Genomic DNA, 23,918 nt, shown 5'->3' on the forward strand with positions numbered 1-23,918 from the left:
ATGAAGGGGAAGAGAGGGCAGGTCCTGTGGCCCGAAGATGGCTTGGTTCTGTAGCTGTGGAAATAACTTCTGGTTTCAGTAAAACCGAATTGAACTCGTGAACAGGTGTGGCTTGGTGTTTGCTAGAATGCTTTATCCCAATCCAGAGTCTATCTCAACATATAGACACATCACACACAGTTGTAGACATGCAAATGTTCACACACACACACACACACACACACACACACACACACACAGAGAGAGAGAGAGAGAGAGAGAGAGAGAGAGAGAGAGAGAGAGCATGAGCCACGGATAGACACAGGCTAAGAACGGAGACATATACACATAGACACATGCCTTCTTTGCCACAAGCCAAGAACTCCAGCTTCTTTCTAGACCTCAATGGAATGTTGCTCTTTGGAGGTTTGAATCACCTCATGCTGTATTTGAGAAAGAATCCCTCTACCTCTGTGGCCAGCTAGATGAAGCAGCTATTTTAGGTCAATGCAGATGAATGAGAACTTAGAATTTAGGTGTCATTTTCCCTCTCAGACATGGTCCGTTCTTGGCATTCGATCCTATCACTGTACAAAGCCCCTTGCTTGTAGTTGGCATCTCCGTTCCCTTCCATTCCCTCTGCTGCAAGAGGCGTCTTCTCCCGTGTAGTGGATGAGATTTTGTCTGGACGGTATGTATGCATATTTTGTTAAAAATGCTGTTACTTGATGTGTTGTCTTCAGTTTGCATGAATGCTGCTGAGGCTGTGGGTCGGGGGTAGAGTGCTTGCTCAGCACGCACAGGGTCCTGGGTTCCATTTGCAGTACTGCAAAAGGACTAGGAAAGCACATCAACCCTCCAAAAACATTTGTCTTGGGAACAGTCCAACATTTCATAAGAGTTGACAGAATTTTTTCAATGTTTTATTAGGTAGTTTTGTGTAAGTCTGTGCTTGTTCTGTATAGCAAGGTGTCTGGTACTCTGTAGAGTCTGATATATATACACACACACACATATATATACACATATATATGTATATATTATATCACATATATATGTAATAATCACCTAGTATGTGTATGCAGTCATATATACACACATATTCATATATGTATATGTGCATGTCTGTGTGTGATAGATGCATAATTCATTTCCACCCTGTTACCACAGGCAAAACTGAATGAAATGCTGGCTTCATTCTCTTACTGATCTCCGTGAAAGGATTGTAGGGGCAGTAGTTTTGGAGGTGTGCTTCCTACTAGCAATGCAGAGTCTAGACCTCCTGAATCAGAAAGCCTCAACTCAGAAGCTGCTGATCTGTGCTTTGACAAGCCAAGTCTGGAGACCCTGATGGAAGGGGACGTTGGAGAACTGATGCTCTAGGGATCCCCATCCAGGACCCTGCTCGGGTGGCTAGAAGTTAAGTACCAGCACGTGTTGAATTACTTACTCTCCGAGCTGCTGAGCTGCTGTGCACTTCCAAGCTGGTTTCAGGGATGATACCCACATCCTTGTAGTGTTGGCCATTAGCTATCTTTATAATTTACCAGCGTTTTGTGGCTAATGAGCTCTGACTGTTTCAGTGTGGACTTATGTGATTCTTAGTGAATGAGGGTGTTACTGTTATTTAGTTGTTATTCTGTTTCTTGGACCAGCTGTTCATTTTGTCTTGCGTTCCTCCCCCCTTATTCTCTACTCCCTCCCCCCAACATTAGAATTTCTTCCCCCCTTTTTATTTTGTGAGACAGTATTCCTAAACCATTGATTAAGCCATGCGTCCTTTCATGGTTTTGGTGAGGCTGTTTTGATTGGGTATCATGTTTCCACATACAGATGAGACTTTGTCAATTTATCAAGAATTGTAATTTATGTAAAGAAATCAATTTAAAATGTGTACTTTACTTTTGATAATGTAGCTATCATGCCACAGTGAAGAAACCAAACCTTTCTGTTAACCCCAAACTTTCCCTGGGTCTGTTTTGGAGTCAGAACCTTCCTGTTATACGCAGACTTGTGTAACTACTATAGATTGTATTTCTTTAACTTATGTAAGTGGTCCATACAATATGGTACTTTTGTGTGTATGTGTGTGTGTCTGGTTCCTTTCACTAAACATACTGAATTAAGAAAAATATACAAGGTTTAAAATATCTTCTTTTGAACTGTGACACGGGACATAGAACATAGCCCTTCTGGGCAATCTTTGTGTAACTAAGTAGTGTGATTTTCCAGGTTGGGCCAGTGTCGACGTGATCCCTCCATAGAACGCTGCCATCACTCCAAACCAGATCCTGACCCCTGAAGCTTTGCCTTCTAATTTTGAGAGGCCTCACAGGGCTGGTATTTTGTTTAGCTCTTCCCAGTGTTCTTCTATTTCTGTGCCAAGCCCTGATTTCTTCACTAGATCATTGCACCATGTTTGATACAGTGACACGGGGTTCTCTTGTTCCTAGACATCGGTTAGATTATATTGGTTGTTTGCTCTTCCATATCCATTTTGGAATGCTTCTGAAGTTCTCAATAAAGTCTAGGAAATGTGATTGGCATTGCTTGGGTTACAGTCTCACTGAGAGAATTGACATTGTTTCTATTTTGATGCTGTATGATCATTGCCATCCCACCTTTAAAACAGTAACCTTGAAATAAAGTTGACAATTTTCTTCGCTACAGTACCACTTTTCCCCTCATTATTGGCTTTGGAACTTGAATTCAGGGCCTTGTACATGCTAAACACACACTGTACTACTGAGTTCAGTTCCCAGCTTACGGGAATTTTTTTTTTTTTAATAAAGGCCACATGTTTGGGTAGAGTTTTGAGTTTAGATGCTTTATTTTAAATAGCTGCTTTGCTGTTGTGACCAAACACCCAAGAGAGAAACAACCCAAGGACAGAGACATGATTGTACTCAGGGTCCATGGACATTAGCTGTGGGTGCCTGGCCTTCTGGGGAGGGACATGTGGAAGAGATCCCATCACAGATAGCTACCAGGAAGGATTCAGGGACAACATACCCCAAGGACTGCCTGGTGGCCTACTTCCTTCAGCTGTGGTCCACCACCCAAAGTTTTTAAAAGCTTCCATAATAGCTCCACCCACTGGCGATCAAGCTTTCTACACACATGCCTGTGCTGGACATTACGTATTAAGCCCTGGTAGGAACCTTGTTCCCACCTTATAGGTGTAGACAGAGGAAGGGTTTTATGGACTGGTCTTTCAACAGTCTTTTCTTTTGCCAGACTTGAGTGACATTGGCTATTTGTTCCTCCTTCCTTTTTAAAAATGTCCCAAGCTCCTCCTCCCTCAAGCATGGGCCTGCGCACCTACCCTGTGGGGCTTTGGAGATGCAGAGTGCAGATTTGGAAACAGAGCTGTTGCTCAGGGAGTGCTGACGTCATAGCCCACTCTACATTAAATAGTCACCTTCAGCCTTTCACCTGCTTGTTACGATTTTCAATCAAGAAGTGTCAGGAAGGCAAAGTGAAGGAGATAGACAGTTAAGTGTGTAGTAATCCCAATCCACATGTGAGAGCCTGGGCCTCTGCCTACTTCCCAAAAAGTATAGATACTTCCAAGGAATTTTACAGTTGAGTGGGGAGGGATATACAGCTAATATACAAGAAGCAATTAGAGAAGTCTCTGCGACAGAAGGTTTGTAATGAAGGTTAAGTGCTACAGTGCCAAGAGGGTTATGGGACGAGAGAGACCCACTCTCGAGCTTTGGTTTGGCTTGGATGGCATTTGAGTAGGGAGGAGAGAATAGAAAGGTGACAGCCAGTATTTTATTGCGGACCATGAGGACCTGCTGCTGAACCACATGGTAATGGATGTGGCATCTGTATTTTTTAAAAAAATATTTAGTGTGTGTGTGTGTGTGTGTGTGTTTGCTTGCACACATGTGCATCACAGTGCATGTGAGTAGGTCTAAAGACAACTTGCAGAAGTCGGTTCTCTCTATCCACCTTGTAGTTTCTGGAAGAGGAGCTCAGATTGTGAGGCCTAGTGTCAACTGCTGTTGCCTTGCTGAATCTTCTCACCTAACCCTGGGTGGGTGTGGGTTCTGATAAGCAGTGATTGGTGGCTCGCCCTTGTGTAGACAGCTAGTAGCTCTGAGTTCCTTGGTGGCTGAGAGCGTGAGCATGGAGCAGAGTGTTTGGGTTTGACTCCCCCCCCCCCCCCACGTAAGGGTTGTACACAATGGGTGGGTTCTATGGACCTTCTGTTAAGTTCTTTAGTGAACCTAAGGGCAGCAGCTACCATCCAGGGTTGTTGAGTAGTTGTGAGAAAGATATAAGCTAACATTTGTAAGGCCTTGCAGGGCTACCACACAGTGTCAGTTAGTTCTCTGTCACCTCACAGAGTACCTGAGACTAGGATGTCTTTGTCTTTTTTTTTTTCTCTTCTTCTTTCTTCTTCCTCCTCCTCCTTCTTCCTTCCTTCCTTCTTCCTTCTCCTTCTTCTTCCTCTTCCTCCTCTTCCTCCTCCTCCCCTCCTCCTCCTCTGCCTCCTCCTCCTCCTCGTTCTCTGAGATAGGACCTTTTCATATTACTTGGCTTCAAACTGAAGATTCTCCTGCTCTAGTCTTTCAGGGGGTGGGGGTGGGACTGTGACCATTACCTTTGAAGGATTCATTTGGGCTCATGGACTCATGGTTTCAGTTCATCTGGCTTGAGGAGAGGTTGTGTATCATGGTAGTGTCACTGGGACCTTGCTGCCACCTCCTTTCAGTTCCCTGGTCTTTATGATCTCTGAAGAATCTGAAGGATTAAGATGAGACACTTACATTAAGGTCTGAGTTAAGAAAGTAGACAGAGTTTTTTATGACTATTTTTTTTTTATATATATATAAAATAGGAGGTAGGCAGAGTACAGAAGACTTACTCCTAAGGTGGGAGTGCACAGTGAGCTAAAGGACCATTGTGTTGATTTACAGGATGTAACTTCTTACTAAGTCATCTAAAACAGAAGCTCTTTCTTTTGGGCGTTCTCCTGCATGGGTGAGTAACAGGCCCATTTCTCTTGAGTCCTACTGGTATGTCCTTGTTCTTTATCAGAAAGATGCTGAGCTAGATAGTAATCTTAGAACTCTTGGCCTAGGTTTAGATAGTTATCAGTTCATGACTTCTGGGAAGTTCAGGATGTGACCTCTCCTTCCAAGATCAGAGATATAGCTCAGGTTCCCTTTAGCCATTGATTAAAAGGCTTCAACTATAGGCCTTTTTCTTCTGCTGTTGATGACTAGGGTAGTGTCCAACCCCTATATCCATCAAGTCTGCCGGATTTCTGTCTTCTTAACAGTGGGAACTCATAAGAGAGGAGGCTGCTTACCTCACAGCAGCCAAGGAAGGAAGAGAGGGAGGAAAGGGCCAAGATATTCAGAGCCCCTTTGCAGGGGATGCCTCCCATGACCCAACTTCCTCTACTAAGCCACAGCTCTTAAAGAGCTCACCACTTCCCAGTAGCATCATAGTGTGGGATCTGACCATCACACACATGGGTATCTGGGAGACAGCGGGGATCCAAATGTTAGTACCGATTAAGACCCATATGAATATTAGCCACTGTTATTTGCAAGTCTGTTGATAGTCCCACAGTTTTTCTCTATTTCTTTTGAGGTGTGTGAGGTTTCATATACCAGCATTGGTTGGCTCTTGTCCAGAGGATCCGCTGGAGGGCTGTGTAGTCACTCCACTGGCTGGCGTGGGCTTTCTCCATGTTATTGGCTAACAAGGCAGGGCCAGGTTGTAGACAGAACGGATTGGTACCTGAGACGTCACTGAGCCAGGGTAGTAGTGTCTGTTGTTCTGAATGTCTTTCCTCATTGCTCTGGAATGGAGTGGGTAGGAAAAAAAAAAAAAAAAAAACCCAAGACGGTGAGCATATAAGAAGCAAGTCTCTTGGGCAGACCTACAGTAAGAATAGGGATTCCTTGAGGGCTGATCCCAAACCAAACCGGTGGGCATCGGCCTTGGCCCTGGGATGCAGATGTTGTGATCACTTTTGGAGACAGGAAAGCGAGGCACAAGTCATTTTCCCGAGGTGGAATGTCCTGAAGAAGTTAGTGTTTGGGGGTCCTGACAGTTGGCAAAAATCAAACCAACCAACCAACCAACCAAACAAACAAACAAACAACCAACCAACCAAATAACCAAACACCAAAAAACACAAGCCCCAAAACTTGAAAATAAAAACCAGTGGGTGCTTGTTGGTGAGGGGCCCTAGTAGTTGTGTCAGGTTGTGATACACAGGTTGTCCCAAGCTGGGTGTTCCCAAGACCTTAGGTGTTTATCTGAGCTCCTGGGCCTCAAGTTTCAGCTTCTGCCAGCTTTGCAGTCCAGTTTGCTTGTAGCTCTTGCTGGGCCCGACGCAGAGTTTCTGAAGCAGGTAGCTTGGGGGCAGGTGGCAGCGTTTGGATGCTCTCCATTTCCCAGGCGCTGCTGCCCCCACTGATCTGGGGACACACTTTGGGCAGTACCATCCAAAGTCATGTTGTAGCAACCAGGGACTAACTGCTTCTACCTCACTAGAAAGTGTCCTCAGGGGGTTGTGTCCATTTGGGGTGGCAGATCAACCTCTGAGCCATGGCACTGTGGTGCCCTGCTCATCAGAGCTTGTGATATGGCAAAGTAACTGGTAAACTGCAGCGTCAACCATACCTGATCATGTTACCATCCTCAGAGCGTGAGGTGCCGCTGGCAGGCAGCCTGTCCCAGGAAGGTGGCATCATTTGTTTTCCATCCTTCCCTTCCACATGCTCAGATTAGGGGGTGCTTTCTGTCCACCGTTTAGACCCATGGGAAAACAAAGCACAGATAATTAACGATGCCTAGCCTGGGCGTGTGTTTGGGGGGGCAGAAGGCAGTGTGCGGGATTGGCTTAACTATGATGGCAAAGTGTTTGTAGCAAGAAAGAGCTTGGCACCTCTCAGAGAGAGGAGGTAAGAGGGCTAATCTGGGCACACTGCTGCCTCGGAGTCTTCAGGAAACACAACCAGCTGCAGTTACCGTAGCAGGCTTGCTACCTTGCAGCTGACACTGCTCCTCCCCACGTTGGCAGGGCTTACAGCTACAACTGGAAGGAACAGCTCCTAGCCTGGAAAAGGGTTTTCGAAAGAGACCTGTCATCAGGTAATGTCATCATTACGTAGTGAGGCCAGGCCACAGCTGTGCACCAGGCCCCCTGGGACAGGGCAGTGTTGCTGCAGCTTCCCTGCATTTGGCACAGTGTGCAGAAGGGAGCTGATGACATAGGGCGGCAGCTTGCTGTGGGCGGAGTCTAAGCAGTCTCCTGTGTGTCTGTGTGTGGGTGTGTGGGTGGGGTTGTCTAGGAGGGTGGGACGTATCAGTGGTCATTGGCAAGAAGGATTGGTGGCCAGGACTGTGCGCCTCAGTCACTTGGAGAATCACAGGAACATTGCCAGGTCACTCCTTTGTTTTTACAGATGTGGCCAGACCAGTTCCTAAGAATGTGAACCTAGGAAGGATTCCTGACTTGCCTTTCAGTTTTGGGGTTAGTGGTGAATTTGACTTTCAGTGGTTCGGCTTTCTCCCTTTCTTATCCCTACCTCCTCTTCTTCCTCCTCCTCCTCCTCTTCCTTCTCCTCCTTCTCCAGTGTCCTTACAAATGAGGGCAGGCTGAGCCTGTGTGCTGGCCAAATGGCTAGGGAACCTTGGGCCTCTGCTCGTGTGTTTGGAAGGGAAAATTTGGACCGACTGAGTGCTGGCCATCTAGTCCCCAGATGTCACAGCTCCCTCCCTGTGACTGGGGCAGGCCTGAATAGTGCAGCCCGTGGATTTACATTGGCAGTTGTTTACTATCCCTTTGACAGTGAAACTGGTTATTTGAGAACTGTTTTCCCGTTCTGGCCCCGTTTTGGTTTGCTCATGCCCAAGCCACTTGATAGAAACAGCAGTTAGAGGTTGATTTTCAGCAGTTACAGGCTTCCATTTTGTAAGGGAGTTATAAAAGGCCTCTGCAGGGAGCACCTGTGGCTGTCAGCCAAAGCCTGGCTGCTCCAGTCACCTGAGACGGAGGAGAGCAGGTGAGGGCAGCGGTGGCAGAGGTGCCTGGCTGCTGGGTCACACTTCAGATATGGGACCTGAACTTGGCCTGCGGTGAGGGAGGTGGGGCCACAAGAGACCTCTGGGTAGCAGGAGTCAGATAGCAAGCAGTCTGGGTCCGAAAGCTGGCAGGGAGTGGCATAAAGAACAGTGGACTTGGATTTGTACCCTTTGGGGCTATGCTTACGTGAAATGGAATATTAACCACTATGATATAAGAGCTGTGTGAAGACCCTTAGCCATGCCCATGGGGTGTAACTGGGCATCCCGTAGTTGTAAAGGTGGCTGGGGGAAGTGACAACAGAGGGTCCTGCTGAGATACCATGATGGAAGGAGGGTGCACAGGACCTTTGCTCCGGGTGGTGTCCTGACCATTCAGTCGTCCAGAGACACTTGGAGCGAGACTCCGTGTCTGTACGCTGCTGTTCTCTGTGCATACCACCCTTGCCTGTGACTGCACCGTTGCTTGTCTCTGGCCACGTCTCACCTTGCAGTCTGTATTGCATGCATAGCAAGCCACCCGGTGAATGTCCTGGTTCTCCTGAGATGTCTCGGTGGATGGCCAAAGTCTAGTGTGGAATGTATAGGTGTGGAGAAAACAAAACCCAGGACACACAGAGTTTTCTAGGTCGTGGTAACAATTGAGGCAGCAAACAGGAGGTCAAGAGGGTCTGACCCCTCATGCAGGGGACAGCTGGGGAGCACTTTGGCACCCATTCAAGAGATCTGAAATTTGACATTTGCTTCAGCACACAGAGACAACTGAGTTACTTTGGAAGGCTCTGCAAAGCTACCAGCTGGGGGATGGGCAGTAGTCTAAGTATCCTTGGGCCCCCAACCTGACTGATTCCCCCTTTTTTGAGTGTCAGAATGGAAACCATCAAAACTATCAGACTAACAGTCAGGACTTTTGCAAGCTGTAAACATGTCTGTTAGATGGACCTGGCAGCTCCCAGGTCTGAGGCTGTATTCCTAGAAGATTCCACAATGAGATGTGCCATTTTCGGGTATATTTAAGTGTACGTTTTTAGGGGCATAGTAGTTAAAGCACTCATCGACTTCTCCGTGAAGGTGTCTGAGAGCCAGTTTGGTGAAAAGTTGAAATCATACCCCTGAGTACTTGACCTTAGCCCTAAGGGTCTTAGCCTTCCTGCTGTTTAGAGGGACTATTGGGAAGTGACTACCCCAGAGGAAGGAGGTGGGCATGTTAAGAACCTCACAGGCTTGTTTCTGTCTTGTGGATGGCACAGGCTCAGTTTTCCCCAGAGGAGGTTAGAGCCAAGTGGTGCAGTGGTCAATGGGGGAAGGGGCTGAGCCTCTAGAAGAGTGGTAGATGGTGCCCGGAGCTTGCTGGGTCCCATGGACCCGGGACTCCAGCCTGGAGAGGGCAGTCTGTGACTTTGGTGGTCAGTGCCATAACTTTCCAACCCCGAGAAAGTTCTTGATTGCTGCCTTCAGATGAAGCAGTACTCTCTGACCCAGCCATTCCGACTGTAGGGGTTTAATTTAAAAAACAGTCAAGATCAGTTTTGATCAGTAATGCACATCCTAAGCCTGGTATCCAACTGTGGGGTTGGTTAAGCACATATTGTGTTTATCCACATAACAGGCTAGCAGCAAACCTTAAAAACACACCTATGAGAACAAGGTATTTTTGAAAGCATCACTGGATGCAAAATATATATACTTATTTTGTTAAGAAACTATTGATACGACATTGGGTGGCAGTCTGTGTAAGCCAGCGAGGAAGCAAGCTTTTCACTTAGCTTCAGTCTAACAGGGATCAGGCCCTTCACGTGGCCATGCTAATCTCCTGTGACTCTCATTGCAGAACAGCAAGAATGATTCCCTTGCCAATGTTTCTATGGTCTGTGCCCCCGTTTTAGGGGTGTCTCTGTTTACATGGCTGGATGTCCGTCCTGATGACTTTGCAGTAGCCAAGGTGTTACTTGTATTATAGATGAGTGCTCTCCTCTTGCCCTCTTCCCCTTCCAGCCAGGCTCTGAGTGCAGACAGACACGCACGTCTTTGTGAATATTGACCCTGGAGCCACAGAGCTTGTATGTACCAAGGTCCTGAGGGTAGCTCCTTAGTGACTGACCCCTTAGTTTTCCATGTCCACTTACAGAACGTAGTAAACACTGTAGTTGCACCCTGGCGTCTGCAGTGAATGGTTGCCGCTGTGTCTTCGTATACACGGATCCCTCCTTTTCCCCTATAAATATTGAGTGTGCACCAAGTGAACATATTACCTATGGACAGTGGAGTGCCCAGAGGATTGACACCGGCAAAGCTGAGTCCTGCCACACTGGAGCGTGCTATCCATAAAACCCTGAAACTTCATATGTGTTTTTTACAATTATAGGGCTCAGATCCTAGTAGGGTTTGGTGTTGTAATATCTTAATTCCCTAGCAGATATGATCAGAATTTGAGCTGGGGGCTGCAGGAGATCAAAACTTTTGTTTGTTTGATTTTGAGCTACTGTTTTGGGTAGCTCCCTCCGACAATATGCTAAACTGAACTGAGAGTGTTGGTTTGTCTCATAGCCTCTAAAGTTTTGTCATGTAAGTGACTTTGCACCCACTTAGAAACTCTTTCAGTAACCCCTCACCCCTTCTTGTACTCTGCTGGAGGAGGATGTGTCTGGATAATTTCAGAAGTGACACTGTGGTCTTGAGCTCACGTGTTCTTCTGTTTTGTCTTTACCCTGATGGTTTTGGTGAGACTTGCAGTTCCCCACAGCCAGTTTAACAGTGCCTGTCCTCAGCCTTGGCTCCGAACCACAGCAGTGCATCAGGATAATGGGTTTCAAGATAACAGCACTGTTTCCTGACTCTCTCTCCATCTGTATCTCAGCTTTCATAGCCTGCAGCTCGATCCAGCATCTTCCCTAAGAAGGATGACAGACTCCTCGTAGGGAGGAGTAACATGTGGGGAATGTCACTTTCCTGTGTCCCCACTGGGCTAAATTTCCTGCATGCAGGTGTTGCTTATGAACAAGCTCTTTGGGTTGTCAGAGAACATGCTGCACGGTCCAAGAGTTTTCTTATATTGAACCAGACTCAGGACACCCAAGAAGCAGCTACCACATCTTTGAACATCACATGTAAATATGTACAGCCTGTCTGCCTGAAGTCATGTTTGTTGTTGGTTGGAGTTTTTGTTTTTCTAGGATATGTCTGGAATTCTCACTAACATGGGAAAGTGTCTTCAGAAGTCACCAAACATGCTTCTGTGCTGGTCTTGGTCACCGTGCCCAAGCCTGCTGGTACTGTGGTCTTTGTCACTGTAGTCACTGCTAACGTTTGGAGGAAACTTCCTGCTCTTCGCTTCTCAGACTAATACTGAAGATTAAATTTGGTCACATATGAGATGGAAGACAAGTTTGAGGCAAGCCTGAGCTACGCTGCTAGACCCTGCCTTAAAAATCAAAGCATAATAAGAAAGTACATGTTTAAGTAGTTTCAAAATATAATAATTCTATGATGTGACTTAAATTACTCTCAATAGTTTTTCTTTGAAAAATACAAATATCTTTTAGTTTCAAAAGCTGAAGTAAAATATACAGGCATGAAATTTACCATTTTAGTTATTTTAAGTATATGATTTAGGGAATTAAGTACATCATATGGTTGTATAATGATCACCATTGTCTGCTACAGAGCGTTCTACCTGAAAGCCCATACTCAGTGAATAGTTCCCATTCTCCCTTCTACACAGCCTGTGGCAGCTATGGCTTTATGCTGTGTGCCATGAATTTGATTATCCTATGCACTCAATATGAATTATACAGTATTTTCCCTTTTACATCTAACTTGTTTTCCTTAGCAAACTGTTTTCAGGGTTAATCTTGTAGCATGTATTTAGATTTCCCCTTTTAAAAGCTAAGTAGTATTTCATAACATCTGTGTGCCACATTTAAATGAGTATGGATGCATGTGCTGGGAGCATGTGAACACGACTGTATATACATGTTGGCTTGAATCAGTCTTTCAGTAAACCTTTAAAAAGTGCTTTCTGAGATAGCTGCCTCTTTTTTAAGATTGATTTATCTTTATGTGCATCGGTGTTCTGTCCGTATGCATGGGCAAGAGTGGCAGATCCTCTGGAACTGGAGTTGCAGACAGTTGTTGGGAATTGAACTCGGGCCCCCTGGAAGGGCAGCCAGTGCTCTCAACTGTTGAGCCATCTCTCCAGCCTCAAGGATGCTTCATAGTGATCGGTCACTTGACCCAATTTGGTTCCAGGAATCAGAACATCCAGACACTCTGAACAGTGTTGAGTTGATGGCATCTCTGTTGCCGGAGGTGGGAAGCAGCCCTGTAGTTGGTGGACTGTTTTTCTGAGCACACTTGGCAGCAGCTTTGAGCCAGGCCAGTCAGCCTTCTTGGAAATCAGCCTGGTGTTTTCTTATCTTTTGCTTTGACAGCTCTTGCCTGTCAGTACCTCAAGAGGAGAAATCTGGCAATAGTGTTTGCTTACTCAGTCCGGTCTTAGATGATGAAGCTCTCAGCAGACCTGTGTGGGGCTGCCAATAGGAGTTGCAGTGGCTCGTGCATCTGCGAGCCTGTGTTGGGGCAAGAGCACTGGGCTTTCTGCAGAGGATGATAATCTCTTCTGGCGGGGCTGAGGTTCTGGCCTACATGGTGTGTTTGGATAGCAAGCATCTTGATTTTGACTTGGATTTTTATCCAAATCTGTGTAGGAAGGGAGGCTGGGTGGAGACCCTAAAGTACCAGATGCCTCTCCTCCCCGCCCATGGGAGGTCTAGTGGTTTGGCTGTAGTCCATCTTTCTGTGTTTGTAGATAATTTTTGTGGACTTGCAGGAAATTGAGATTAAGTTCCCATTTTGTGGGAAAAGAAAGTGTGGTGCTTTGTACTTTTTTTTTAAATTAAACTAATAAAATTTATTTTAAAATATACAACTCAGTATTGACATTTTTTAATGCATCAAAATAATTTATAATAGTTAAATGCCTCTTAAATATGCATGGTATCTTCTGAAGCTAAAAAGTAATATTTACTCAACCAGTTTTAAAAAATCTATTTGGAACATTAAACATGATAGAAATAGAAAAAAAAATCTCTTATGAAGTCCTGTATGAAAGGAAATTGTGACAAGTTCCTGATTAGACAGAAACTGTTCCATCTCCAAGGGAGAATATAGAATATGCAACATAACTGTGGCTTCATAGAATGAATTGGGTAGTGTTCCTTCTGTTTCTGTTTTGTGGAATAGTTTGAAGAGTATTGGTGTTAGGTCTTCTTTGAAGGTCTGATAGAATTCTGCACTAAACCCCTCTGGTCTTTTTTGGTTAGGAGTTTTTTAATGACTGCTTCTATTTCTTTAGGGGTTACAGGACTATTTAGATGGTTTATCTGACCCTGATTTAACTTAGGTATTTGGTATCTGTCTAGAAAGTTGTCCATTTCATCCAGATTTTCCAGTTTTGTTGAATATAGGCTTTTGTAGTAGGATCTAATGATTTTTTGAATTTCCTCAGTTTCTGTTATATCTCCCTTTTCATTTCTGATTTTGTTAATTTGGATACTTTCTCTGTGCCCTCTGGTTAGTCTGGCTAAGGGTTTAATCTATCTTGTTGATTTTCTCAGAGAACCATCTCCTGGGTTTGTTGATGCTTTGTATAGTTCTTTTTGTTTCTACTTGGTTGATTTCAGCTCTGAGTTTGATGATTTCCTGCCTTCTACTCCTGTTTGGTTTATTTGTTTCTTTCTGTTCTAGAGCTTTCAGGTGTGCTGTTAAGCTGCTAGTGTTACCTGCTCTCTCCAGTTTCTTTTTGGAGGCACTCAGGGCTATGAATTTTCCTCTTAGCACTGCTTTCATTGTGTCCCATAAATTTGAGTATGTTGTGCCTTCATTTTCATTAAATTCTAAAGTCTTTTTCTTTCTTTCTTTCTTTCTTTCTTTCTTTCTTTCTTTCTTTCTTTCTTTCTTTCTTTCTTTCTTTCTTTCTTTCTTTCTTTCTTTCTTTCTTTCTTTCTTTCTTTCTTTCTTCCTTCCTTCCTTCCTTCCTTCCTTCCTTCCTTCCTTCTTTATTCTCTCTCCCTTCCTCCCTCCTTCCCTCCCTCCCTCCCTCCCTCCCTCCCTCCCTCCCTCCCTCCCTCCCTTCCTTCCTTCCTTGACCAAGTTATCATCGAGTAGGGTGTTGTTCAGCTTTCTTGTGTATGTGGGCTTTCTGTTGTTTTTGTTGCTAATGAAGACCAGCCTTAGTCCGTTGTGATCTGATAGGATGCTTGGGATTATTTCAATCTTCTTGTATCTGTTGAGGCCTGTTTTGTGACCGATTATATGATCAACTTTGACAAGGTACCATGAGTTGCTAAGAAGAAGGTATATTCTTTTGTTTTAGGACGAAATGTTCTATAAATATCTGTTAAATTCATTTGGTCCATGACTTCTGTTAGCTTCAGTGTGTCTGTTTAGTTTGTGTTTCTTTGATCTGACTGTTGATGAGAGTGGGATGTTGAAATTTCCCACTATTATTGTGTGAGATGCAATGTGTGCTTTGAGCTTTAGTAAAGATTCTTTTATGACAGTGGGCACCCTTGCATTTGGAGTATAGAAGTTCAGAATTGAGAGTTCTTCTTGGTAGATTTTTTCTATTGATGACTATGAAGTGTCCTTCCTTATCCTTTTTGTTAACTTTTGGTTGAAAGTTGCTTTTATTTGATATTAGAATGGCTACTCCAGCTTGTTTTCTGGAACTATTTGCTTGGAAAATTGTTTTCCAGCCTTTTACTCTGAGGTGTCTGTCTTTGACACTGAGGTGCGTTTCCTGTATGCAGTTAAATACTGGGTCCTGATTGTTAGTCTATGTCTTTTTATTGGGGAATTGAGTCCATTGATGTTAAAGGATATTAAGGAATAGTGATTGTTCCTTCCTGTTATTTTTGATGTCATTTTTATGTCTGTGTGGCTATCTTCTTTTGGGTTTGTTGAAAGAAAATTACTTTCTTGCCTTTTCTAGTATGCAGTTTCTATCTATTATCTTTTGTGGGGCTGGATTTGTGGAAAGATTGTGTAAATTTGTTTTTGCCATGAAATATCTTGGTTTTTCCGTCTATGGTAATTAAGAGTTTTGCTGGGTATAGTAGCCTGGACTGGAATTTGTATTCTCTTAAGGTCTATATGAGCTGTGCCCAGGATCTTCTAGCTTTCATAGTCTCTGGTGAGAAGTCTGGTGTAATTCTGATAGGTCTGCCCTTATATGTTACCTGACCTTTTTCCTTTACTGCTTTTAATATTCTTTGTTTGTTTTGTGCATTTGATGTTTTGACTATTATGTGACGGGAGGAATTTCTTTTCTGGTCCAGTATGTTTGGAGTTCTGTAGGCTTGGTTGTATGTTTTTAGGCATATCTTTCTCTAGGTTAGGGAAGTTTTCTTTTATATTTTTGTTGAAGATATTTACTGGCCCTTTAGTTTAGGAATCTTCACTCTCTTCTATATCTTATTGGTATCCTTAGGATTTTCATTGAATCCTGGATTCCTGGATGTTTTGGGTTAGGGGCTTTTTTCATTTTGCATTTTTTTGACTGTCATGTCAATGTTTTCTATGGTATCTTCTGCATCTGAGATTCTTTCTTCCATCTCTTGTATTCTGTTGTTAATGCTTGCATCTATGACTCCTGATCTCTTTCCTAGGCTTTTCTATCTCCAGGGCTATCTCCCTTTATGATTTCTTTATTGTTTCTATTTCCATTTTTAGATCCTGGGTGGTTTTGTTCAATTCCTTTACTTCTTTGGTTGTGTTTTCCTGTAATTCTGTAAGGGATTTTTGTGTTTCCTCTTTAAGGGCTTCTAGCTATTTACCTGTGTTCTCCTGTATTTCTTTAGTGGAGTTATTTATGTCTTTCCTAAAGTCCTCTATCATCATCATGTGATGTGATTTTAAACTAGAGTCTTGCTTTTCTGGTGTGTTGGGGGTATTCAGGGCTTGCAGTGGTAGGAGAACTGGGTTCTGATGATGCCAAGTATCCTTGGTTTCTGTTGCTTATATTCTTGCCCTTGCTTCTTGCCATCTGGTGTTAGCTGGTCTTGCTGTCTCTGACTGTGGCTTATTCCTCCTGCAAGCCTGTGTGTCAGTACTCCTGGGAGACCAGTTCTCTGGGAGGAATTTGTGTATGGAGAGCTGTGGCACAGGGTCAGCTCCAGGGTGCAGATAGAAACAGGAAGGATCCTGTCCTTGGCTGTTCCTTGGTTCCTGTGTCCTGATGGCTCTGGGCTGATCCCTCTTGGGCCAGGAATTTGAGCAGAAGTGGTGGACTTATCTGTGCTCACAGGTGTGTCTGGCACTCCGGGGAGACCAGCTCTCTCCCAGAGGTGTTTGGGTATAGAGCACTGTGGCACAGGCTGCTTTGTACTTTTATAGGCCTGATAATAATCAAATGTGGCTATCTGTCATCATGAAAAAATATATGCCAGTCAGTCAAGTGTATTTGTTTATGTTGCCTACATTTTCTTCATTTTTCCCCCCTGTTTACAGGGCCCCTACTGTCTACTGATAGCATTGTGAATAGGGTTTTTATATTAAAGGTCTATTTTTATACTGTATGATATATATGTGTGTGCATATTTGTTTTCAGTATTTATTTTGTGTGGGCACATATGCATGTAGAGGTAATAAGATAGCTTGTGCAGGGTGGGTGGGGGTGGGGTGGGGATAGGGGGGTGGGGGTTGGTTTTCTTCAACCATGTGGGTTCTGTGGATTCATCCCAGGTCATGAGACCTGTGAAGTGCTTTGTTGGCTGTACCATCTCATTGACTCTAACTAATTAATGAGTTGAAAATTAATTAGAGTTAATGTTAGTGCTGGGTATGGAATTCAGGGCGCCCTCCTCCTGTGCTGTGTTCCCATCTTTGGCATTACTTCCGGCCCTACCATGCTGAGTGGGTGGGTCATCCTCTTCTTGTCATGAGCATCCTCGTGTTCCCTTCTCCCAGCTGGGTGTGTGAGGCTCAGCATTTCTGGCTGTAGTAGCCTCTTTATTATAACCCTGGTGCTTCTGTCTGCCTTGTACCTCTAACTGTTCCCTACTGTTCTGTCCTCAGCCCTGCCTGGTATATGCAGGCTGCAGATTGGAATGTAGTGTGACGTGGCACATGTCGGCAAATACACACTCACGTGAGTAGACCAGTTCCCTTTCTTTTGGGTGGCGTTTCAGGAGCGTGAAAGGCCAAGCCAGGGGTTCTCACCTTCTGAAAGCTGCAGCCCTTAAATACAGTTCCTCATGTTGTGGTGACCCCCAACCATAAACGTAATTGAATTGCTACTTCATAACTGTCACTTTGCTTCTCTTATGAATCATAATGTAAATATCTGTGTTTTTTGATGGTCTTAGGTAACCCCTGTGAAAGGGTTGATTGACCCCCTCCCAAAGGGGTCCAAACCCAGAGATTGAGAACCATTGGCCTTACTGGTAAAGAGAGGGCATTGATAATGTGTTTTGTGTATGAATGTACACGTGCATGTTAGGAGTCCAAAGACAACTTTGGATAGTGCTTCCTAAGATCATCCATGTTGATTTTTGAGACAGCGCTGCTGACTGTTCTGGGGCTCTCCATGTAGGTTGGCTGCCCCCTGGCCTGATAATGTGGCTTTGAGTAAAGAATGTCCTTACCGTTCAGGACACAGAGCTAGAGCAGCTTAGCTTTTAAGCTTAAGACTCGGTGGGAGGGAAGCATGGAAAAAGCACAGAGCTTTTTGTTTTGTGCCAAAGCCTCTATTTTGGGAATAAACTCTGCAGGTCAGAAATATTGATGTGAACATTAAATCCATTTTTTACCATTTTCTTGTTCTGTATTTTACTTCCAGAATAGTTAATGCAACTCCTACTGGGATAAACAGTAGCATGTATTTCAAGCTTTATGCTATTCCTAATTTTAAAAAAATTGGTAAATAATATTACAGTATGCTCACCCATGTCTTGCATCTTTGTCTTCATGTAGAAGACAGATTTTTGCACACGTTCAGAGTAACAAGTGTTAAAAAATTAACGATACTGGAGAGTTACTTTTAATTTTCTTTTGGTAGAACATATAGTTCAGTGGTAGATCCTAGCATACACAGGACAGTCAGTTTGACAGCCAACACCACACAAAACAAAGCAAAATAAAACAAACATGCTTCCACTGGATCTGATTGTACACACTTGTAATTCCAGAATTTGGAAGGCTGAGACAGGAGGATCACACAAGGTTAGGTTTTCCAGAGCTACTCAGCAAAACTGTATGTAGTTCACAGAAACAGACAAAGTTAAAGAGAGCTCTTATTTTTGAGTTTCTTATGTTTTGATGGTAATCATACCATTAGTGTCCCTTCAAATGTTTTAGGTGTCAAATTAAAAAAAAAAAAAAGAATAATTTTGGGGCCCTAGTCTAGCATGTGCTAGGCCCTGGGTGTCATCTCTAGTATTGCTAAAGAAAAAAAAAAACCAAGCAAATCCAGAAACCAGCACGTCTTTCACAACTACAGTGCTTCTAGCTTCTTCCGTTCTTCACTCTCTAAACATCCCTACCCCTTTCTTCTCTCTCCGTGGTGCTGGGGATCGAACCCAGGACTTTGTGTCTGCCAAGCATTCCTCCCACCACTTAGCAGCAATCTCAGCAGCCCACAATTTTGTTTCTATTGCCCTGAGTTAATATTTGGAAGCACCAACCTTTACATTGTTTATCTCAGGACTAACTTCTTGGATCTTTTTTTCAATTTATACCGCTGCCTGCTAGAGATTTCTTTCTTGATGAGGTTCAGTCATTTGTAGAGCTCAGAAGTAGATGAGAACCAGGAGAGAGAAATGTCAGACAGTGGGAGGGATGTGTTATGGTGTAAAGAAAGCAAAACCGAGGTGTTGGCACTTAGAGATTAGATTGGATGGCAGCCCTGTCAGTCACCAGCAGTGGATGCTTAGCAACGGTCTATAGATGATGAGCAAATGGTTTGAGGTCTTGAGCATTAATCTCATCTGTGAAGGGGCGAATGCTGACCTACAGGCTTATTATGGAGTCATGTCTGTGGACCAGGGCACTGTGCACGTTGAGGTCTTCTGAGGCCAAAGTACCCGAGAATGTAGTTACACTTCTGTTATCATCTTTTATTACTGTTCAGGAGGATGTGGAGATAGAGATGGAAGCTGTTTAGCTTCACTGAGAATACCTTCTTCCTTGACAAAACATTTATTTTTAATTATGCATACATATGTGTGTGTTGGTATGTACATGTAAGGGCTGGCACCCTTGAGGCCAGAGGTGACTGATACCCTGAGGCTAGAGTCACAGGCAGTCGTGAGCTTCCTGTATGGTTGCAAGGAGATGAGACCATGTCCTTTGCAAGAATAGTACACGATCCTAACCCCTGAACAATGTCTCCAGCCTTGAGAACCTCCTCTTGTTATTCAGTTGACTTCTGTTGGCTGGGCTTCTTGGTTTCAACGCCCCCTCCCCAAGCCCCTCTTCTGATTGCTTTTTCTGCTGTGCAGCACTATGTTAAAAAGTCGATTACAGTAAAAAAGTCTCTATCCAGAATTCTTGGAAATGAGTTAGCTTGGCAAGAACCTTCCCCCTAGAGAGCAGACGCTTTGCATTTCAGTTCTTCTCACTAAAGACTATTTTTCATCTTTAAAATATATTAGATGTTGAGAAAAATAGGGTCTAAAAATACATTGAACAAGCATCCAAACTCAGTTTCATCAATATGAATATTTGGATGTGTTTACATACTTACACACACACACACACACACACACACTTTATGTGTATGTATGTGTATTATCTATAATACATTTTCACAAGAATATAAGTTGAGAGACTGTAGTGGTTTGAGTGAGAATCACATCCTTAGACTTATATGTTTGAATATTTGGTCCTTGATGGTGGAACAGTTTCAGAAGGATTAGGAGGTGTGGCCTTATTGGAGGAAATAATGCCACTGGGGAAGGGCTTTGAGATTTCAAGACTCACACCATTTTCAGTGGGCTCTCTCTTCCTTTGGTCTGAGGTTTGAGATAATGACCTCTCAACTATTCCTGTCACCATGCCATTGTTCCAAGTCATGGACTCTACTAACTCTCTAGAACCGTGAGTCCAATAAACAATCCTTTATAAGTTGCTTTTGTCAGGTTGTTTCATCACAACAACAGACAAGTGATGGATACAGAGAACTTGCTGTGACAGTGCCCTGTGAGTGTCAGGCTCGAAGTAAACACTTTATAGTGTTTACGGTTCCACCGCCTTTTCCTTTCTTTCCTGAGATGTGATCCCTACTCAGCAGCTGTTGAACAGCAACATGTCAGGTTCTGACAGTGACACTAATGGCCCTTAATAAGAATTACCCTCAAGGAATGCATTTCAGTGCCATGATCCAAGATAGGAAAGATGAGTTCAGAGCTAGATATTACAGTCTGCTGTGGGGCTCACACTTATAATCCAGCACCTGGAGGTTAAGACAGGAAGATCGGGAATTCAAGCTCATTTTCAGTACATAGTGAGTTTGAGGTTGGCCTGGGCTACACATGGAGGAGGAGGAGGCAGAGGAGGAAGAGGCAGAGGAGGAGGAGGGGGAGAAGTGAGGGGGGAGGAGGAAGAGGAGGCGGAGAATCAAGAAGAAGAATCAAGAAGAAGAAGAAGAAAAAAACCACCAGGAACTGTATAGAAACTAGAACATTCTCTGTAAAGAACCATAGGATATCTATCTGGCTGGCTGGTTGTCTGAAGTCACCAATGGAATGAGATGTGAAAAAAAAAAGAGATGGGGCAGGTTCCAGGGCAGACAGGACAGCGGATCTAGAGTTGAGCAGTTGGAAGAGGATTTGTAGAGATCAAAACTTTGTGGATGAGAGCTGCCTGCCCAGAGGAGGATCAAGAGAAGATACTGCCAGAGAAGAGAACTCTTGGGCCTTTCTTACATATGCCAAGTGGCACTAGGTCCTAACTAATGGCTAGTTAGCATATTAATTAAAAACGGATATTCAGGAGACTGTCACCTTGTGATACAAGAAGAAGTATGTGGGTTCCGCCCGTAGTTTCTGGCTCGTGGCTGCCTGAAAGACTTAGAATCAGCAGTGAAAGGAGAGTCTGGTGGCTGGTGTCCCTCGGTCATCGAGGGTTCGAGCTGGTTTCCAGAGTAGGCAAAGTAAAACTAGAGGGTACCTTACTGTTTGTTCTGTTGTTGTGATGAAGCCCCACAAACAAGGCAATGCATAGAAGGAAGGGTTTTTCTGAGCTTACCATTCCAGAGAGGTAAGAGATCATTGCTATCATGGCTGGGAGATGGGGCAGGCAGCAGGCAGGCCTGACCGCGGGGGAGCAGCTGAGGGCTCCCATCTTAAATCTCAGGTGAGAATTAGAGTATGAACTAGGAATAGTGAGTGCATGGCCTGGAAACCTCAGGGTGTAACTCTAGTGACATCCTTCCTCTAGCAAGGCCACATCTCCCAAACCTACCTGTGGAGTGCCACCAACTGGGGACCAAGTGTTCAAACAGCTGAGCCAGTGGACATTCGAGCCAGCCCAGAGGGGCCAAAGCTGGAGCTGGTCACTAGGACCAAATGTTTTAACTAGCCATGCCTGTATAGTGAAGCTTCCACAACCCCCCTATCCCCCCACAAGTGTTATGGTGACCGCCCAACCATAAAATCATTTTTATTGATACCTCATATCTGTAATTTTACTGCTGATATGAATTGTGATGTAAACACCTGTGTTTTTGAATGTTCTTTGGCAACTCGTGAAGAGTCACTCAAACTCCAAAGGGTTCACATCCTATGATTGAGAACTACTACTCTAGGCCATGTTCAATCACCTGAAAGCTCTCCAACCCTGTGCTTCTAGGGGAGGTTGAAAAAACTACCTTAAGTCACACAGCCAGAAGAAGAGATCTGTACTTTAATCTGGATGTTTTGTAAACTTTTTTTTTTGTAAACGTTTTTTTTTTGGGTGGTAGTGGTGTTGGGTTTGAAACAACATTTCTCTGTGAAGCCCTGCTGCACAGTTGGAAGCCCTTGTCTATGCTCTCATAGACAGCCCTGCTGGCTGTCCCGGAACTCGCTCTGTAGATCGGACTGGCCCTGAACTCCTCGGCCAGGTTCCCGAGTGCTGGGATTAAAGGCCTGTACCTCACCACCCGGCCTTTTCCCCAGCTACACACACTTTCTCTTCCCAACCACTCAGTGTGCTTCTTCTGGCACCAGATGTGTGGCATTTCTCCAGCATTACACCAGCTATGGAAGATGGTACTGCTCTCCACAGCTTAAGGGCGCAGCCCCACAAGATTGGCCCCCATTTCAGGTTGTTTTAACCATGTTTCTTCCCGGCTCCTTCTACAATAGGGCTTATTAGTCCCTTCCCCTCTCAGGTGTCACTCATTTGCACATTAACTCAAGGAAATACTTATGTTTGCTGGTTTATCATAAAGACATCGCAGAAGATACAGATGCTCATTTTAATGAAAGTGCGAGAGCGCAAAGGCCGGGCTATTGCTGTGATCGTCCTCATCGTGTGGTTGGTCTTCGGGATTGGTGTGAAGAAGGAATTGGAGGATTGTGGCCATGGGATGGACACAGCCACGAGTTCTGTGAACAGAGCTTATTGGGTCACTGTACTTGAGACTTTCCAAAGGGAAGCTAGAACTCTTACCAGGAACTGGCTGCTAGAGGTCATTGATGCTTGATTTGACAAAGAATCTGGCTGCATTTCTGCCTGGATCCTGAAAACTTGAGTGAAACTGAAGTAAAAAACAAACAAACAATGGACTAATTGTTAGGCAGAGGGCATCTCAAGAGAGCGTGATAGATTGCAGTGTGGTTATTGCACACTGCATTTATTGAGATTGAAAGTGTGTGAGAGAGCAGAAGACAGAATAGAAACAGGAAACGTGTAGTCTGGGAGGGAGAGGGATGCGAACTTGGCTAACGTTGAAGAGAGGATGTGGTGTAGACAATGTGGCTATAATTGTTAAATTAGTGCCGTTAGGGGGGAACCTGGGCTTTGCATTGTGATCAGAGGAAAGGTCACTTGAGCGTAAGACCTCTCTTATCTAGAATTCCAGGTGCTTCAGTTTTTAAGGCTCTGCCTTAAAAGACCGAGCCTCCCTCCGGAAGTCCTAAGTGCCTCACGGTTGAGGAGTTATCTTAAGTCTCTGGTCAGACGTTGGACTTTGAACTGTGTGGAAGCGGATAAGACAGTAGGGAGGGTTGGAGAGTTGACTCAGCAGTTAAAAGCACTGGCTGCTCTTGCAGGGGCACCCAGATTTGAACCTTGGCACCCACGTGGCAGCTCAGAATACTTTGCAATTCTAGTTCCAGGGGATCTGACACCTTCTTCTGGCCTCCTTGGGAGGACAGACGAACCTGCAAGCAAAACACTTGTACACGTTCAATTAATTCGTCAATCAAAGGAAGATGACGGGGACCTTTGAAGTTGGATTTAAATGCATGTTAAAAGCATTATGCCATGGCTCTGAGTCTTTGGGGGCCAGGAGCTGAATATTCTGGTGCAGATATAAAATGTACTCACACAGGTTCTTGTGGTTGAACATTTGGTCCCTAGCTTACGCGTGGTACTGTTGTAGAAGCCTGCCGAGGCTTGGGGCACGGGGAGGAGCTGAGTTTTGTAGCCTAATCCTGCCCACCCTTTTATCTCTGCTTCCTGGTCCTTATTGCTGTGAGCAAGTAACCTGTTCCTGCTAGCACAGCTACTTGTCCCATCATGCCTTCCTCACGATGCACTGTATATACCCTCAAAGTATGAGCTCAAATAAGTCCTCCTCCTCTTACAGTTGATGCTTACTAGCTTTTTGGTTATAAGAATAAGAGTAATGGCCCTTCTGATTGGAGTGTATCATTGTGTGTATCTGATTGGTATAG

General features: G+C 44.4%; 1 protein-coding gene across 7 annotated transcripts in view; it reads left to right on the top strand.

The window, feature by feature from the left end:
- The window catches only part of Sgms1 (sphingomyelin synthase 1), a 274,151-nt gene that overhangs the window by 4,595 nt on the left and 245,638 nt on the right, over positions 1–23,918 (top strand). For 2 of the 7 annotated variants that reach the window (XM_052187219.1, XM_052187204.1), the window contains exon 2: positions 17,113–17,185. The exons of the other annotated variants lie outside the window; for them this stretch is intronic. The gene's annotated coding sequence lies outside the window, so the exon portion shown is untranslated. The remainder of the gene's footprint in view (positions 1–17,112; positions 17,186–23,918) is intronic. 7 annotated transcript variants of the gene reach the window in all.

Source organism: Apodemus sylvaticus, chromosome 1, assembly GCF_947179515.1.
Source record: "Apodemus sylvaticus chromosome 1, mApoSyl1.1, whole genome shotgun sequence".
NCBI lineage: Eukaryota > Metazoa > Chordata > Mammalia > Rodentia > Muridae > Apodemus > Apodemus sylvaticus.